At 49.7% G+C, this 11,842-nt stretch overlaps 1 pseudogene; it reads right to left on the reverse strand.

Moving 5' to 3' along the window:
• Positions 1-1,943: 1,943 nt before the first annotated feature.
• Positions 1,944-4,869, reverse strand: LOC138259578 (craniofacial development protein 2-like; annotated as a pseudogene).
• Positions 4,870-11,842: the final 6,973 nt, after the last annotated feature.

An 11,842-nucleotide genomic window follows, 5' to 3' on the forward strand; every position in this document is an offset into this window, starting at 1 on the left:
GGATGTCATAGTGAAGGTACCTGTAAGAAGACAAAACAAGGAGTATAGGCTTGAAAACATGTTGTTCGCTGGTCGTTGTCGACGATGACCAAGGACATCCTCATCCTCGGAAACACCCCGTCCGACTGGGACGACTCTTGGTGGCCCACGGCCCTAGGCACGGCACCTACCCCATCAGACCACGCACGCAACCTCGGATTCATCCTGGACCCGCTTCTCACCATGACCAAACAAGTCAACGCCGTATCATCTTCATGCTTACTCACTCTCCGCATGCTCCGTAAGATCTTCCGCTGGATCCCTGCCGACACCAGAAAAACTGTGACCCACGCCCTCGTCACAAGCCGCCTGGACTACGGAAACACCCTATACACAGGAACCACCGCTAAACTCCAGAAACGTCTGCAGCGAATACAAAACGCCTCCGCCCGCCTCGTCCTCGACATACCCCGCAACAGCCACATCTCCGCCCACCTAAGACACCTGCACTGGCCTCCCGTCAACAAAAGGATCACCTTCCGGCTCCTCACCCACGCACACAAAGCCCTCCACAACAAGGGACCCGAATACCTCAACCGTCGCCTCAGTTTCTACACGCCCACCCGCCAACTTCGCTCCGCCAACCTCGCACTCGCCGCCGTCCCTCGCATCCGCCGCACCACAGCAGGTGGGAAATCCTTCTCCTACCTGGCAGCCAAGACATGGAACTCCCTCCCCGCCAACCTCAGGACCACCCAGGACCACCCTGCATTCCGGAGGCAGCTCAAAACCTGGCTCTTCGAGCAGCAGTAACCCCCTCCCCCTAGCGCCTTGAGAGCCTCACGGGTGAGTAGCGCGCTTTATAAATGCTTTTTGATTTGATTTGATTTGGGTACAATGTCCGGCTGTGGCTGATCAGTCTGATGTGGGCTCGGAAAGCTCTGCCGCACGTTAGGCACAAGTGGTCTGCTGGGTTGGTTGGCAAAGAATTAGCTATAGATTTGCGCAGCTCACGCTTCTGCGCCCCTGCAGTCCTGCTCTGCTTGTAAGAGGTTGAGCCTTTCCTTCGCCAGGCGGGGTACTCTTGCACTAGGGTTTCCCAGGAGTCCGGGTGAATGCCAAAACTCTTCAGAGAGACTTTCAATGTGTCTTTGCAGCGCTTTTCCTGCCCACCTTGTGTGTGTTTGCCTTCTGCCAGTTCACCATAGAACAGTATCTTGATGAGGTGTATGTCTGGCATACGTACAAGGTGGCCTGCCCACTTGACTTGGGGTCTCCTCATCAGGGTGTAGATACTTGGCAGGCCAGCTTGAGAGAGGACATCTGTGCCTAGAACTTTGTCCTGCCAGGTAATTTTCAGCAGCCTTCTTAAGCAGTTCATGTGGAAGCGATTCAGCTTTTTGGCATGGTGCTCACAGGCATATAGTAGTATGGGCAATATGACTGCCTTATACATTTTCTGCTTTGTGGCAATTTGACGCCTCTCATCTCCCTTACTGACTCTCGCAGACGTCCAAATGCAGAGCTTGCCTTGGCGATGCGTGTGTCTACCTCATCATCAATGTTCACAGATCTAGAAAGTGTGCTGCCGAGGTATGTAAACTTGTCAACAGCCTTCAGGATTTCTCCTTCAGCTATGATAGTTGGTTCTGCATATGTTCTGCGATGCGAGCTGATGCAAGAACTCAGTCTTCTTGGTACTGATTATGAGCTTTGAGAGCGCTGTCATCTGCGAACAGGAAATCGTGCACAGAGTCTGCTTCAACCTTAGTCTTGGCCTGTAGCCTCTGAAGGTTGAAGAGGCTGCCATATCTGATCTTGATGCTAGTTTCTTCGTGAACGCAGAAGGCATCTGACAGCATGGCTGTGAACATCATGCTGAACAGCATGGGTGCCAGAACACAGCCTTGATTGACTGAGTTGGTGACTGGGAAGGCATCAGAGGAGTCTCCATCATCCAGTACTCAAGCAAGCATGTCGTCATGGAACTGGCGCACCAAACTGATGAATGTGCCTGGGCAGCCAAACTTCTCCACGATCCGCCATAGCCCCTCACGACTGACTGTGTCAAAGGCCTTAGTCAGGTCCACGAACCCTGTGTAAAGGTCTCTGTTTTGTTCCTGGCACTTCTCTTGTAGTTGACGTGCTTCAAATATCATGTCCACTGTCCCTCGACCCTCTCTGAAGCTGCACTGGGTCTCTGGCAGGTGTCCATCTTCCGTGTGTTGAGTGAGGCAGTTGAGGAGGACTATGGCAAGGATTTTGCCGGCAATGACCGGGAGAGAGATTCCTCTGTGGTTGTCACAAGACTGCCTGTTTGTGTGTGTTCTGGTCCAAGTGAGCGAGAGCAGTGTTGTAGACCATATCTCTAAAAGTCCCCAGTCTTCTTCTGCACCGTTTGTGCCAAAGCTGAGTTGGTCAGGCTTACTGTCGAGTTCCTCACTGAGGTTCTGGCGCACAGAGTGCCTTTCTAACATGCTGACATTCAGTAGCCTATTGGTCTTTTTCCCCTGCAGGCCCCGCCTGGGCTGGATGTGCATGTTGAGTTTTGAGAGGATGAGTCTGTGGTCTGTCCAGCAGTCTGCCCCTGTCTAACCTCCTGCCTGTCTCTTCTCCTTACTATGACGTAATCAATGAGATGCCAGTGCTTGCTGCGTGGATGCATCCAGGACGTCTTGTTACGGTTGGGTAGGAGGAAGACTGTGTTTGTGATCAACAGGTCATGAGCTGCACAGGTCTCCAAAAGTAGATGACCATTGCTGTTGCTTTTGCCAACTCCATTCCTCCCAATGACTCCCTCCCATGTCTGGTAGTCTGAACCAACTCTAGCATTGACGTCGCCTAGGATGATGAGGTTGTCCTCCTTGGGCTCAGATGATATGAGGGACTCCAAGTCTTCATAAAACTTGTCTTTGATCTCCTCTGTCATCTTGTCATGGTGGGGGCATATCCACTGATGAAGGTGGTGTGGCATTTTTCTTTTAGGGGGAGCCGCAGAGACATGAGTTGGTCATTGAACCCTTTTGGGAGGCTTGGTAATTTGCTGATCAGATTAGATCTGATGGAGAAACCCACTCCTGCTTCACAGCGTTCATTGCTGCTGCACTACAGAAAAAGATGTAAACCGGCTTTGACTTCTGTCAGCTGGCCTTTGTCTGTGAACCTGGTCTCGCAGAGGGCTGTGGTCTGGATTTTGTACCTGCCGAGTTGTCTTGCGACAAGTGCTGTCTGTCTCTCAGGTGTGTCTGTTTAGAGCTATCCATGGACATGCGCACATTCCATGTACCAATGGTGAGCGGAGTCACAGATATTTTCCTATTTGTGATGTAACCGCATGGTTGGGATCCCCGCCTGTTGCGGCAAGCAGGCCAGTGGTAGGGTGAAGCAGGCTATGTTTAGGGCACCTTTTCTAGCCCCATCTTCAGGCCATGGAGGTGAGCTGAGCAATCCTAAATAGGGCTGCTCAGACACCCAGGGGGCTGCCGAAGTCGACTGCTGCTTCGGTCCAGTAAAAAGTGACCCATTACCCTGGGGTGCCTGTGTCTGGGATTGTGGCTACAGCTTCTAGTGTATCTACACCTGCTGCTTCGTCACTCGCCCATTGCCACAGGACTTAACGGAGGGGATGAGGGGGTGATGTCTTGACTTGCACGTGAATTGGATTATAGTGAGGGAGAGTTACAGAGATCGTCAGCCTCACTCTCTAGTCCCCGCCTATCTTGATCCAGTGGCAGGACTTAGTCGAGACAACTAGAGATGGGTCAGGATGCAGTGGAGGGCCAGCAGTGTCTTAATGTGTCTCACTGTGCCCTAATTGCACTCCACAGCACTTTGCTGAGTCCGACTTCCTGCCCGTTGAACCAGTCTGGTGATTTCCTCTGGGCAGTCCGCTGGGTCCAGTCTTCGCATCTGTAGGTAGACAAGGCTTAACTCACAGAGGGTTTCTGACCCATTGGCTACTCTCACCTGGTTTTTCTGGCCAGTGGAAGCCGATGCCTGGGATGTGGCCGATGCTGCATGCAAACTGCTATGAGGAGCCACAGTGAGAGCTGAGTGTCAGGTGAGGACCAAGGTGGATAAACTACGCTGAAGAGCACAATGTGTTCCCCCCGTCAGAGGTACTACCTCTCCCTAACACCCCATACACCTCAGCTTGAAAACATACCTATTACATAAATCACATACCAAGCATCTGGAAAGGAAATTACATTGCAATGAGACTGACACAAACAAAGTACCTACATTAAAGTGGGGATATGTCAAAGGCTAACTCTTCATGCACCCTTTGGCTCAATATTGCAGAGTATCAGCTCCCTAGTTGTTGCCAAAATACAACTTCACACATTCTCACAATTACAGTTCTTCATACAGTCACAGTCACAGTCACAGTCATTACATCACATACGTACACTCATGAAAAGTAGCTATTGATGAGATCTTCCTGCAAGTCAGCTCCTTCCTCTTCACTATTGTCACCCTCACTTGGCATTTCATGAGTCTCACCCGGTGGCACTGCAGGCTCTCCCTCCTCTGGGATGTATGAAATATTCCTCTGCAGGGCATTGTTGTGAAGCATGCAGCATGCCACACGGATCTGACGCACTTTTGTGTAGAGGAGGGGTCCGCCTGTCCGGTCAAGACACTTAATTCTGGTCTTTGGGACAGATGTGACTTACCAACCAGCCAGGCCCTTTCTGGGTACAGTTGTGACATCAGCTGGGATATGGTGGTGTTCTGTATTATGAAGGAATTATGGGCTGAACCCAGATAACGGGCACATACCTGTGAAATGTAGAGATCCGCCAAAACAGACAACTTGCACGTTGATGGAATGGAAGTTCTTTCTGTTGCAGTATCAGGGGTGGACCCTCCGCTATGGCGGAGGAGCATCGCCCTGCTGCTGAAAGCAGAAAAATAAAGGGATAATAAAAGTACTTTATTATCCCTTTATTTTTCTGCTTTTGTAAGGCAGGGTGGGGCCAGCCTCCTCCATGTCAAAGTGGAGGAGGACTGGTGGTGCGCTTCTAAGTGGGCATGTCAGTTTGGCCGGCTGTCCGAGGCCGGCTAAACTGACATGCGCACTTAGAACTCTCCACCTGGCTGTGCTGCACAGCCAGGTGGAGACCAAGCGCAGTGTCCCACTCCCTCCCTGAGCAGCATTCCTGCCCGCTCAGAACACCCCGTGCTTCGTTCCTGCAGTGTTACAGCATGAAGGAATCATCAGGATTAGGTGGGGAGAGAGGAAGACGATGAGAGGCAGCTGGATGGTCGGAACATGGAAGAGACAGGTAAGTTCTGTTTTTTTAATTGCCCCCCATGCCACCAGCTGCGTGTGCTGCACCTGTGCCCCCAGCTCCACACACTGCCCCCAACCCCCCACCACTTTCTGGCAGCAGTTGCTACTGTGCGGTATACTTGTTCATTGGCCTGTAGTGGGACCAAGCCAACATGTGTGCCATCAATGGCCCCTACCACATGTGGGATGCGTGCAAAAACATAAAAGTCAGCCTTCACATGGGCTAAATCCTGATGTCAGGGAAACTGGTTGTAGCTGTCCAAGTGTTTCAACATTGCTGAGAGGACATCCTTCAACACCAGACTCAACATAGGTTGAGACATGGGGCCACTGTAAGTTGGAAGGACCCTGTGTCTAGGAAGTGCAATACTGACATGATTTGTACAATCAGTGATATGCTTGTTGGATAATTAATAGCTGGCATCAGATCTGGCTCCAATCGATGACCTAAGCCCACTATTGTTTGCCTTTTTAGACGGTAAAGAATAATAATATGGCGTTCTTCCATGGTCTGAAGGTCTGGTAGTGGACAGTAGACAGGAGGTTGTTGCATCCTTCCTCTCCCTGGGTACCATTGTGTGACAAGACATGATTTCTAACATTAGTCAGTGGGTCCACAGCAACATACATGATGCATGTCAATGATATCATGTGACAAGGCATTTCGGAAGGAATAGACATGGCAACCAGGACACATCACAGCTGCAAAAAACACAAGAGTCTCAAGTGACACCCATGGTTTTCAGCACATGTGTCCACAACATGTATTGAGACCAAACTCAAAGATGTGCAACACAATTGCCCCTCAAAATGTGATTGGAAATCCCTACCGCCAAAATGACCGTTAGCAGGGGTCAACTGTGCCCCACTGTTAAATGCCATCTTTGCCCTGCAATATACTACAATGGTGTTTGAGTAGCAGGATCTACATGACAATACAGGATAAGCATGAGTTGTGAGCTCAAAAAACATTTTTGGAGGAGTGACGCAGTTTCTAAAGCAAAATACAGCATTTCAGGCCACCACAGTGGTGGCTGTCTGACCTACTCCACTGGACATTAGGAACCGCCCCGACTGCCTGCTGAAGTGGTCATGGCGGTAGGCGGTTGCAACCACGGCAGACACAGCCATAGGCTAACTTTGTTGCCAGTGACAGTCGCGGGTCAATGGCTGTATCTGCTGGCAGTGAGGACCGCGTATGTGCCGGACGTGACCGCCATAATCTGCAGATTCATTCACTTGACTCCTGACGCTGCTGCCAGCAACACCTTCACTACCTGAGCTGCTGTGTACTGTCTATGAGAGCAATCATGCCACATCCAGCAGGTAATAAGGCCCCTGCCTTCTCTCCAGAGTTGCTGAAGAGGCTAGTGGATGAGATCCTACCCCTGTATGGACTGCTCTATGGCTCAACAGAGGAGCAGCTAAGTACCTCATGTGCACAGTTTTCTCTGTACTTCACCATCCTTTCCATCTTCACAGGCTGCAATGTGGTCATGTGTGCAAGGTTGACAACTCATGTGCCTCTTGTTGCAGTCTGTGTGGCATCAATGGGATGTACAATGTGCAGGGATTGGTGGCCAGTGCCATATGTAAAGTTCAGTCACATTGTGTTAGGTGAGTTTTTTGGGTCCTAGTTCCTCCTTGTGTTGGATGTACATAACTAGGTGAAGAGACATTACTGCCATCCACTGACACCTCTTCCTTCATGATTGTTGTAAATGTCAGACAGCATGTATGTGCATGGCAGCATGAGCTGAGTATGCTTGCTGTATGAGTCAGTTGAGAGTAATGTGAGCAATGTATATGTTACCACAGAGATTTCTTAACACGTCTGCCTTTGCTAAACTGTTGTTTGGAAGGCATATCCTGACTCACTCTGCCCTTCAGCTTGCCACACACACCACATGCCAAATAGCATGTTGGCTACATGATTTACTGTCATGTTTGGAAGTGATGAGAATGGAGTTTCATGTAGGTTCTGTCAGCCCAGCCTGCAGAGACCAGGGCCTGTCACATGTATCTCCCAGTATGGGTCCTAGTATAGCCTGGGGTAGAATCACTGTGGCTATGCAACTGTGGCACTGTGCCCACTCCCTGTACCTTAGCAGATCCTGTAATGAGGCCAATATGAGGATCTTGTAGCAAATCCTGCCCAGAATGTCTCATTCCTTTGGTTAGATTAGGAGTGGGTAGAGGTAAGCCATATGTGCACTTAGCATCATTATCAATGTGTGGCTTTGACTCATGACAGGTCCCTTATTCCCACGGTCCTGTTGTCACCTTCATACAGGGCATATTTGTCCTCTACAGGCGTATTCCACAAACGACAGTCCCACAGTGCAGACAGTGTGTTGATTCCTGGAAGGCCATGATACGTGACTCAGTAGCTTGGTCACATAGCAGAAGCTAATGCATGCCTTTGTTTGTTGGATGCCATCTCTGTAGGATGACACACATGTCCAAAAGAGTGTTCCGTGGAACAGGTACAGGTACATACCAGAGAACCACACCCCCTGAAGTGGCACAAGTCTGCATTTGTTATGGCACATGTCCACACATGGGCAGGGAAGGCACTTTCTGTACCCACCATGCCAGTCCCTTCATTGTTACTTATGTGTAATGTTTGAGTTTGTAACTCTGGCAGTTGGCTGTAGGGACTGTGTGCAGAGAGTAATTCTCACAGAGTGTGAATGTGTTGGTCCAATCATGCCTAAGGAGTTTACCCTTCAGAAGCCGCATAGGTGTGATATGTTTCATAGTGGCTCACATCATAGTACAGGTTGCTAGAGCATGGGCTACACAATGTCAGTCAGCTTGCTTAGTCATTGTAGGACCTAAGCAGGGTAGTGTGTTAGTCTGCAGATGTAAAAATATATGTCTGTAGTCATGTCCCTGCACTTATTGGCTTGTACGTGTCACACTTGGGGAGTACAGACAAATAGCAAAGTCCTAGCTTGATGTAACTGACATGTATGTGGCTCAAACATTTGTGCCGAAACTTGTGATCATGATCTCTTGATTTGTCTTTTGCATACATGCAGGTGTACCCCCATCGATAGAAGGGATTATGGAGAGCTATCGCTCGGAAGATGTGGACCCTGGAGGTCCACAGCCGGCGGAGCACCCACTGCAGGAAAAGGTCAGAGGACCTGAGTACCTGGGACTGGAAGATCGCTGAGGTCTAGCTGGGGTTGTCCTCCCAACGTGGGTGGGATGCCCATCGGCCCATGACCCCCACTACTGGCCTGCATCCTGTCGGTGGCCTATCTGGAGCCCGAAGGACATTTGAGGGCAGCACAGCAGCCACATGGGGGTGAGTACAGGGCATAGTCCTGCCTGTCACATTGCCAAGTGAATGTGTTAGCTTCTGACAGCTCCCCCTGACAATTAGGAATGAGCCTTGTGTCACATAGTAGATAAGTGATTGTTTGTGTAGACATGCCATGTGTTGCATACTGATGTGCCCTGAATATTGGCCCAGGGTGCTAGGACACAACTGGGTAGAATCCACAAACCACTTGCTCTGCAGGGACAACATATGGCTATGTACATGGATCAAACTACTACTGTTTGTTATTGTAGTGTGTGTATTTCTATGCAACAGACCACTACTCGTAATTGTTGCAGGCCAAAGGTAAGTAGGTGATGAATCACTGTCCTCACCCATGTGCCGGGTAAATGTGTATCTAGGCATCTGCCACCCAGAGGCCACTTTTCTTCAGTGTATGATGGGTGCTGGTGTCTCAATGTGGTCTGTAATGTGAAGATGGCCAACACACATGTGGCAGAGCTTACATTGGTCTTTCGATGCACCTATGGATCAATACTTTAATTTGGTAAGTGGGGAATATCCATTGACATGATTTATGTGCCATCACTGTTTCCAACATTCCTTTTGCCTACATGTGTCCCTTTCTCTTTTGAAAAACATTTGTAAGCTGCTGTTTCATGCGTGGTCTACCTATGTTGATAGGATGATGTCTGTATTCCCTCACATATATGCGCATGGAAAAATGTGTGTGGAATAGGACATTTACAATGGGGGTACATTTCATGTTGTGCCACAGACAGCAGTGTGTCACCATTGTTTATTGGTTAACACATACCCGCACCCATCATAGCATGTCATTTGGCATGTACAACTGCAGTAGTAATGAGGGACATGACAGGTAGGCCAAGAGTTTAGAGCCGCAATGTGGATATCTAGCCCCTTGGTGTGGCATCATGTGGAAAAGTGTACTGCACATGTTTAATGGGTAAGGTTTGTGACCTGACTTTTGGCCAGCATCATGGAGTGACTTGCAGTTATGTTGGAATCACTTGTGTTTGGGTACAAGCATTCATCCACAGACAGACATCTGTGTCTGCATGACCATAATGAAAACAATGAGGTAGCTTCCAATTGGGCAACATGTTGAGGGCCTTTAACAAGTACTGGCAAAGCTCTGGGCCTCTCCAACATCCAAGGGACTAATGGCATCTATCAATGCACTCAGAGTATGTCATTGTAAGGGGTGACAGACATTAGTGGTGATTACCCTGGGGCTTGCTGATTCATTGTGTTGTGGATTTTCCCTGACATATTGCATATTATGTCTACAGTGACCATTTCCTTGCCACATGTGTGACCAATCTAAGCAACATTAATACTACCTCAATGACTCTATTGGGACAAATATCATTTGGTGAAGTGTGCATAGAGGAACTGCTTCTAGTGTGACATGAGTATCTCATGTCACCTTCTACAGGATGTTATACTTTTGCCATCAACATGTCAGGATTTTAGAGCATCATTTCTTATTGTTGGGTCATCATGTATGTGACAAATAGATGTGTGCATGATCTTGTGCGGGATCTGTGGAAATGCATTTGTCATTGGCCTATTATTGTATGCCAACATGTAACTGAGGTCTGCTCCACGGGGCAAAGCTTTGAGGGTGATGGGTCTCCTACGTGTTGAATGGTTATTGTGATTGCACAACTTCAGCCATGCAATTGTAGTTGTCGGAGACCCTGTATTTCCTGTGGGCAACTGTTGACAGTTCATGTGGCATGCATGCATATAGTATGGCACATTTATGGGCCACATAGGTGGAGTTTGTTGCTGGGGCCTACTTGATAACCTGGTAATGTTTGCTAATGAGAGCTGTTGTTCAAGTGTGATCATGGACATGTGATGACCCTATTTCTCTTTGCATTTGCAGCAACAACATCGGCAAGCGAGGGAGAAGGGGCACAGCTGGGTGGGGAAGCATTCGGCCATGGGAACATTGGGTCAAGCCACCACCGACACAGATGGACCCAGTAGCCTGGAGTGCGAGGGGAGTGCCATGGGGGGACATGAACATCGTCTTCATCATCAGATTCTTCCTCCAGTGGACACTCCCTAGTGATGGTGGACCCATCAGGGCATCCCCTGTACCATATTTGTCTACCACCACTCACCAATTCTATCACTGTCCTCCCTGTTTCTCCCCACCCAGTTGGCCGTGCCCGCTCACCCAAGAGGGTGGGTGTCTCCTTTGCCACAGGAAACTCCACCCCAGCCCCGTTAACCCTGCTGCCCTCAGTGAGGAGGTTATTGACCTCCTGAGAAGTATCTCTCTGGGTCAGTCTGCCATTGTGAATGCCACCCAGGGATTGGCAGCTCAACTCCAACATATGCATTCCTGGAAGGCATTCATGATGCAATGAATGGCATACAGAGATGTGTTCAGGCTCTGGCCTCCACACTGACGGCAGCCCATCACCTTCCACCCCCATTGCGTCCCACTTCCACCTCCCTCTTCCCTCTTCCCAATCCAAATCCCCCATTCCCCTACCTAACCAGAACACGCAGAATGATCCACACGCATCCACCTCAACACACAAGAGCAGCACACACAGACACAAGCACCACAAAACACACCGGCACGCAAGCACACAACAGACACCCACAGTCACAGTAACAGTCACCACTTTCCCAGACACCCCCAGCAATACACACACCACATCAAGCATACTCACAGGCACCACACCAACAGTCAGTGACACACGCACCACACCCATCATACACACACACACCACCCCAACAGACCCCCAGACATCCGACACAAGCCCCATATCCACAGACACCACAACAACAGACACATAGACATCCACCACTACCAGCATACCCGCAGTCACCAACCCAACAGACACACACACATCAACCACTCCATCCCCCAGCACCTCCACCTCCCAGATATCTAAGACACACAAACGCACTCACTCACCCACTCAACATACACCAACCAAACATAAGCATGCCTCCCAGAAGCACGCATCCACAACATTCACAACAACACAGCAGGCAATCACTCCGTCGACCTCCAAATCCAAACCCCTTTCTGATGACCACATCTGTGCTCCTAAGAAAGTCTTTTGTTTGACCTGGACCTTTCCCCTGTTCCCTTCACCCCCATCCCAAATTCAAGAGGCCCCCACTCACCTTCCCGCCCCTCCTTTCCACCTCCAAGGCCCCTCCACCCCCACCTGCAAGGACCCATACCTCTCCCCCAAGAAGAAGCCCACCATTCCCAAAAA

Source organism: Pleurodeles waltl, chromosome 9 (genome assembly GCF_031143425.1).
Source record: "Pleurodeles waltl isolate 20211129_DDA chromosome 9, aPleWal1.hap1.20221129, whole genome shotgun sequence".
Classification (NCBI taxonomy): domain Eukaryota; kingdom Metazoa; phylum Chordata; class Amphibia; order Caudata; family Salamandridae; genus Pleurodeles; species Pleurodeles waltl.